Source organism: Lycorma delicatula, chromosome 6, assembly GCF_047948215.1.
Source record: "Lycorma delicatula isolate Av1 chromosome 6, ASM4794821v1, whole genome shotgun sequence".
Lineage (NCBI taxonomy): Eukaryota > Metazoa > Arthropoda > Insecta > Hemiptera > Fulgoridae > Lycorma > Lycorma delicatula.
This window is the reverse complement of record NC_134460.1, coordinates 32499479-32507170: the sequence shown is the minus strand read 5'-3', so window position 1 is coordinate 32507170 and position 7692 is coordinate 32499479. Positions and strand designations below refer to the sequence as shown.

The window sequence follows — 7692 nt, the reverse complement described above, 5'->3', positions numbered from 1 at the left end:
TACTGTTAAAAGTATAGTTTGGTACAGACAAGTATAGCTGGGTTGTTTTGTCATTGTGTTATTTAGTAATTGTGTTTCAATGTTCAATAAATGATTAATAAGATTCCGTTTGTCATCATTAATTTTGATCAACTTACGAAAAGTTCAAGTACAATGTGATATCCTATCCAAATTTAGCACCACTGGACTATCATCCTTGGCTAACATTAGGAATTTTTAGGGAGGAAGAAATTTGACTCAAATGAGGAGGTCATAGATCCCTGTTGGGGTGGATCAATAATCAACCAAAACTCTTTTTTCACTTCTGAGATCAAGAGCAGCAGAACAAATGCATTACAGTGGTAGAAAATTATAGTAAAATATGATGTGTGTCACCTCATTGTACATAATTAGAACTACAAAATTCCTGTTTATATCTGAACCCCTTCTGTTGCATTTTACAATCTTCATGCATTTTATTAGAGATTCACAAATAAACTAATATACATAAAAAATGTTTTAATTAAACTGATGAGAAAAATGTAATAACAACCAACCAATATATATGTACATAAGATTATCGGACGTTTAATATTATGGTTATATAAATAACATTCATTTTTAAATTTTCATACAAACTCAGAATCATATTTATTTGTTAATGAAATAGAATAAAAAAAAAAATTATAAAAAATTATACTATAATAAAATAAATAATTTAAATTATTAAAAATAAGAAATAAAGTATAATATAATAAAGATATGAAGAAGATGAGAATAATTAATGTAATAATACTGTAATACATAAAAAAAAGTCATCAGAAGTATTATTAAATATGTGTATATATATATATATATATATATATCATAATCAATACATATTATATACATACATATTATGTAAGAACAAGATCACTGTTACCTACAAACAACAACATACATTTTTAATATTATTATTAAATTAATAATAATAATAATAATGTAACAACAACAATTATTATAATTTAATAATATTACAGATTAATGGTCAATGTATATTATATAATTAAAAACAAAAATTTATCAATATATACATGCACAGCCACATAATAAAAATAAAATAACAAATAAATCATTATCAACTTTGAAAAAATGAAAATAATAAAGAAAAAAACAATGTTGATTGTCCCCTCTTTATGAAGTATTATAAACATATTTTTTAACAAACACTAATATAATAACAATTACAATAATATAACTGTATATCATAGATTATATGTACATAATTAATATTTTATTATCTATAGTAGTAGTAATAATAATAATAGTTTAATGAAGAGTTTTATACTCTACTAACATTTTTGATGTTTAATGTAATTATTACCAAATTATACTCATTTATTTATTTATTTTTATTAATAACAAATTACAACCACAACTAGTACGACAAGAACAACAACAATTACAACAATTATTAATAAATTAATTTATATTTAACTGTATTAAATACTATATTTTTTATTATTACATTCATTATTTTTTATTTATATATACAGCTAACATACATTAAATTATACACGCACTTACATTTGAAAAGTGAATATAATAACAATAGATTACATAGAAAAGGTAATGAAAGAACAAAAATTATCAACTAAATAACATTAAGAGGTTTTAATGGGAAAAAATATACATTGTATAATGAACACAAAAATGGTAAAAATGACTAGAAAAAATAAACAACATACATAACAGAAAAAAGAGCAATGCAGTGTTTTTGGTTAAATGGGTTAATGATTAATCAGGACAGCTGTTTAACTAGGACAGGTTTTTTTACAAAAAAGGCTACAATAACAAAAATTTGGTTTGCTTAAACAAACATATTATACCTACACAGTAATATTTATTTGACTATGAGACATATTACCTTCAAGTAAGGTACTACACAACATAACCGGATTAGTCAGTACCAGTTTCATTGAGACAAAAGATTATTTAAGTATTTACTGAACATTTACCATCTGTATAAAGGTCTTCTTCACATTTATAAACCCCTACCATGCAGGTAAATGATCCACATCAATTCAAACTTAAAATTAAAAATTAAAAATACCACAGACCAATTATTCAGTTTCTTGATGCAAAAAATATGTGACAAGACTAAATTTGATAGATTAAGCAAGTTGATAATAATGTTACGAATAGAGACCAATATCAATGTAAACATTTTACTGCAAGGGAGAATATAAACAATCAGCAAATCTAGTTGAATGATTACTGTAATATGTCTATGGATTCACCTGATGAATTTGTGTTATGCAATCTACATAATGAACATTTTTTACTATTCTTACAAGTCATAATTTGTTCAGAGTACGCAAAAATTTGTCACACAAACTAAATTCCAAGCATGTTTACCAATCGGCAAAAGTAAAACTAAGTAATACAATTCCTTCAGTGTTATAAATGGGAAGTCTTTGACTATATATCCACCAGCTTGAACTTGGCTCCTAGCAATTTTAGTTTTCATGAAACTGAAGAATTCATTAGGAATTTTATGGTTTGTGGTAACAAGTGAATTGAAGGAAGTAATTACTACTATTTTGAGAGGATGAATGTTAAAAGAACTTGTTACATGTTATGTTCGTTGCAAATGTTCAGGGTAATTACAAATTCAACATAATAAGTAAAAATAAAATAAGAGGTCAGTTAAAGAATTTTATTGGTTACTTTATTACTGAAAATTGGTTCTGTATTCTGTATAAACCTCTTTATTACAGTGAATAAGCAAGCAAACTTTATTACAATCCCCATTATATCATAAGCAACTCTAGTAGAAACTTTTAGGCAGCTGAATTTCTTAATCATAAAGAAATACTATGTAATAGAATTGCACATTAAATTTACCATGTTGGTTTGTAATATTAATTAGAATCCAACAACAAATGATGTTCAGGGGGAAAAGAACTGATAGCATTAAATAATTGTAATTTCTACACAGAAAGGCAAATATATTATCACTTTACTATCCTGATGATCTACATTACAACAGTTTACTACATTTTCATTCATGTGATCAATTAACTCAGTCTAAAAACACATATTGAGTAATAGTGTTCATTAATATTATTTCAATCAAACATTTAATTTTAAAATCATTTAACAATTTAAGTATATTTTTAAATTTCCCAAGATCCCATAGAGACATGCATCATCTGAACATGATATTACTTACAACAAAAAAATCTTTAGTCTGTCATTCAATTTGGTCAAAATAAACTGGTGAGTGGAAATTTACAATTTTGCATGTATTTTAGTATGAAGTACAGTTATGATGATAATAATATGCATTACAAAATAGAAACCAGTTGTTTTCCCTCCTTATGTATCCAGCATTCATATTATACACATTTATTTGAACAAGTTTTACAAATGTTACTAATAAACAACAGTTGTCCTTTCTACGTTCATAATCACAGTTTGTTTCTTTATTTAGAAAAACTACTCAGGGCCAGATCTCAGATTAGTGAAAACTTTTCTTTTTAAGTCCTGATTTGTTCCACTTAACTAAAAAACACTGTATGCATATAAAATATGTAATCAAAGATGTGATTGTGGGATTAAAATTATTAATAGAAACAAATTAATGTAGATCAACTTAATATTAATCAAACAGTTTAAAATAAATTTGTTTTGCCAGTACCAGAACAGAATATAAACTCATTAAAAATGTTGATATTTCACAAATACAACCTGGCATTACTGATGGTAGTACCAATGTCATTTTAAAGTAAAAGAAAAAAAAGTAAGTATATTTCAACATAATCATATGCTATCTGCTTAGGATTTTGTAAATTAAACAAAAATAAAGTTAAATGACGGTAATGGATTCATCCACTCTTAACAGATTGAATAGGAGGTTTCCACACAACTTAAATCTTTCATTCTTATGTATACAACAAACTTGTCCAATTTTTATCTTAGATCTGCATATAAAAAAAAACTTTGGTAATGTTATTTACACCAAAATAAATAAGATACAGAAGTAGAGAGAATGAGTTAATGTCATATACAACTTGGACACTGGCAACAGCAAGTCAGATATAAATAAAAAAAGTTCACCCAGTTTCATAATTAAACCAAATATATGAATCTCAATCCACTGCTGGTCTTTTTAACAAAGTTAAGTTCTGGCACAATAATCAGAACTGAAGAATATAAATTGTGTTATAAAACAGGTTATACCAACTGAATTAAAACATTTTAAATCAATTATTCATGGTAAAGGGTTACTCCTTTTTACACAAAGTTTCCTTTCTTTACCCATGTGGTTTCTACCAATTAAAATTAATCTTATAAAACAGCAATTTCATAGTGTAATTATTATTCGATTGCATATTAATTTGCAAACGATGGAGTAATCGATGTAGTATGCATCTCCCCAATGCATACTGGTGAAAAATATATAAAGAATGACAAAATCTACATAGTTAAAAGAAATGGTGATCTAGCTGATTTACGAACAATAGGAATTGCATAAGTATGATGAAATCATGCTTAGCATATTTTATTACTGTTACTTCATATAAAAGAAGTTTAGAAAATGTTACCGAGTGGAGGAACTGAGAATGACTTAATTTTTAAAGAAAATATCTGTTTAGTGTAATTAAAATATCAGCCTGTACCAGAAAAATATTCTGATGTACTACTCAAGTTAAAAACACTTACTAAATACTGATACCGCTATTAATACACACAATTTAATGTAATATATAAACTACTGTGATAATTAAAACATCACAATTTATATGATACTATAATTATCACAAATACATCAGTATCCCCTCCCTAGGCACTTAGGGAATTATCACTTTATTACACTATAGCTGTTTGCCCAGCAATCAAGCTACAGTAAATCGATAGAAAAAGTAATAGATGGTCTTTTCTGTCAAAACTTCTTCCTGGACATTTGTCTTGAAATAGATAACAATAAATTTAAGTCACTAAATATGTATATATATATATATATATATCACTGGCAATTAATTACTAACACCTATTGTAAATACAATAGAAATGATTTTTTGAAATGTGTACTTTCAATAACAAACAGTATAAAAAATGAAATAGATTTACACTGGAATCCTAGTGCAAATTTATTTATACTAGACACCTTTCTAGTGTTAACACAAATTTGATGTTATTTATTCACACTAAGATTATTAGTGTAGGGTGTGAGTGACTAGTATTTTTCTTTTTTTTAAATGATTCTACCACCAATATTTCTAAAGTACAGTTCTATAAGGATGCAAATGTCAAGTAAAATTAAATAATTTAAATTAGTGAAAAATTTTCTCTGGATACTGGCTTAAGGTTTATTTAAGTTGCAAGTTAAAGTTTACAAATAATATTACATGAAAGGTTTTTTAAAAAAAAGTTAATTTAATTATTACTATTCCTTTACGTAACTTGCAGGAAATTACTGAGACTGAATAAATAAGATGTAATAAAGTTTCTACCCATAATTAAAAATTGTAAATATTTTAATCCCACCTCACCGTGAGTTACTTCTATTTCTCTATTAAAAAAAAGAAAACCCTGAAAAACAAATAATAACAAACATTAGACATAAGTAACACATAATTGATGGTATATTTAATATATAAATTATAAATAATATTTCATGATTTATTATTTGGTCGTTTTTTATTAATCCACCTTTTTTTAAACAACAAAGTACATTAAAATGAAATAACAATATTATTATATTTATGGAGTTAATGATTATTAATCCTTAAAAAAAGAATTAAACATAATTTTAGATCATAAGTTTAGGGTATCAGTATTTAAAGACGGATAAGATTACTATCAAGGTTATTTATTTATTTACTTTAATACAAAATAAATAATAACAATTATAATATTATTTAAAACTACAATAACACTGATAATATTCACAAAAAATAAAAATATAAGTAAAATCATTTCTTGCTTAACACTGTATCTATGTTCAATGACATCCACCAAAAGGTACTGCATGTCATTTACACTTTGAAAAAATCCCTAGTGCATTCATTGACTTTAGTTTCATAAAATTTCATTTTCCCATTCTTTAATCAATGGTCAACTGACATGATATAAATCCTTAACATAATAAAATGGTTAAAAATTACATGTAAAATCACATTACATAAGAACTGTTTGATAGAGTTATGTTGCTATCTATTAAAAATATAAAGGGTCATATGGCCAACTAGTTCAGTGATAGAGGAAGTGTTTTGCTATCAGCTGAGCCTCACTTAAATTGAGAATTTGATTCATGCATCCCTTGGGTGGGTGTACCTAGTCTGTTCTGGCTTCGATTGGAAACTGGGAACGCAAGCGAATGAACAGCATTTTGTTGCTTGGCCCCACAATGACATGTAGATAACAGGAAAAAAATTTGATTCATCAGATTTGATATGATTGTGATAGCAGTGAACAAAATCAACAGTGGGCAGAAGACTATAATTATGAAATCATAATTAAATGTGTGACTAAGAAAATTAAACTTGAAGGAGGTGTATTTTCTAGCAAGTCTTGACTTTCAGAAATTGTGTGGTTTCTTTTTTTATGTTTGGAATTAATTATGATCATAGTTTTAACATATATATAGAAATATTATAATTGCAATAATTTAACATGTTGAGCGCTGATGATTCATTAACATATCCTACTGAATTCTGCCAAGAGGCTGCTGATGAATTAACATTTCAAATGTCTATTTTTAACTTAGTCTTTTTTATCCTTGCGATTTCTGTAATTTCTTAAGATTATTTAAACTATCTTTATGTATTTTTTTAAATAAAAAAATATTAAAACATAATATAAATATAAAATAATATTTTGACCTTGGGTCAAAATGGTATTTGATCACCAAATAGAAAGTGATCACATTTTATAGGGTATAGATGAATACAAATCTAGTGCTAATAATTTTTTCCATTTTACTGAATTTACATTTCCTTAATAAAAATATTTCAACAGACATAAAAAAAGTGCTACATATATAAATTATGGTATGGCAAGAAGATAAACAGTGAAAAAATGGTAGTTCACCAAGACTTGTAATGCATTAATGAATCATAAAAGTTTTTATGGGCATACAGCTCAGGCATAGAGAATACTCTTGTTTTCCCATAACTTGCTGAATGCATTAAATATTAAGATGAAATTAAAAAAAAAAAATTCAGAACTCAGAATATTTACACATCAACTTCTATGACAAACTATAGTTACTGAATTTATTAGATGTACACATTATTGGAAATTTTAAAATTAATACAGTGTATATGTGAGGTGCAATTGGAAAGTTTTAACACAGGTGCTGCCACTGCTCAATAGCAGGGAGTAGTTTTACCTGAAGATGTGGAAGGGGAACCTTGTTTACTCCTGGAAATGTTCTGAAAAAAATCACTGCTGTATTTTTCTTCAGAAATGCATGGCATCATAGTGAGTAAAGTTATGTTTTTGGTGGATTATTGATTTTGCAAAATGGATGAATAAACATTATGAGTTTGTTCAAATTTTGTTTGAAAACCAGGAAATATTTATCTGGTCAACAGATTCAAAGATGGCTTTGAATTATCCAAGATAACTGCTGATCTGGCTGGCTTTCCACTTCAAAAACTGATGAAAACATTGTGAAAGTTTGCAGTTTAGTGTGTTCTGACCGTAACTTACAATTAGGGAATG

At 26.3% G+C, this 7692-nt stretch overlaps 1 protein-coding gene across 2 annotated transcripts in view; it reads right to left on the bottom strand.

The window, feature by feature from the left end:
• Window positions 1-1030: 1030 nt before the first annotated feature.
• The window catches only part of Plc21C (Phospholipase C at 21C), a 275613-nt gene continuing 268951 nt past the window's right edge, over window positions 1031-7692 (bottom strand). For both annotated transcript variants that reach the window (XM_075369551.1, XM_075369552.1), the window contains exon 22: window positions 1031-5556. The gene's annotated coding sequence lies outside the window, so the exon portion shown is untranslated. The remainder of the gene's footprint in view (window positions 5557-7692) is intronic.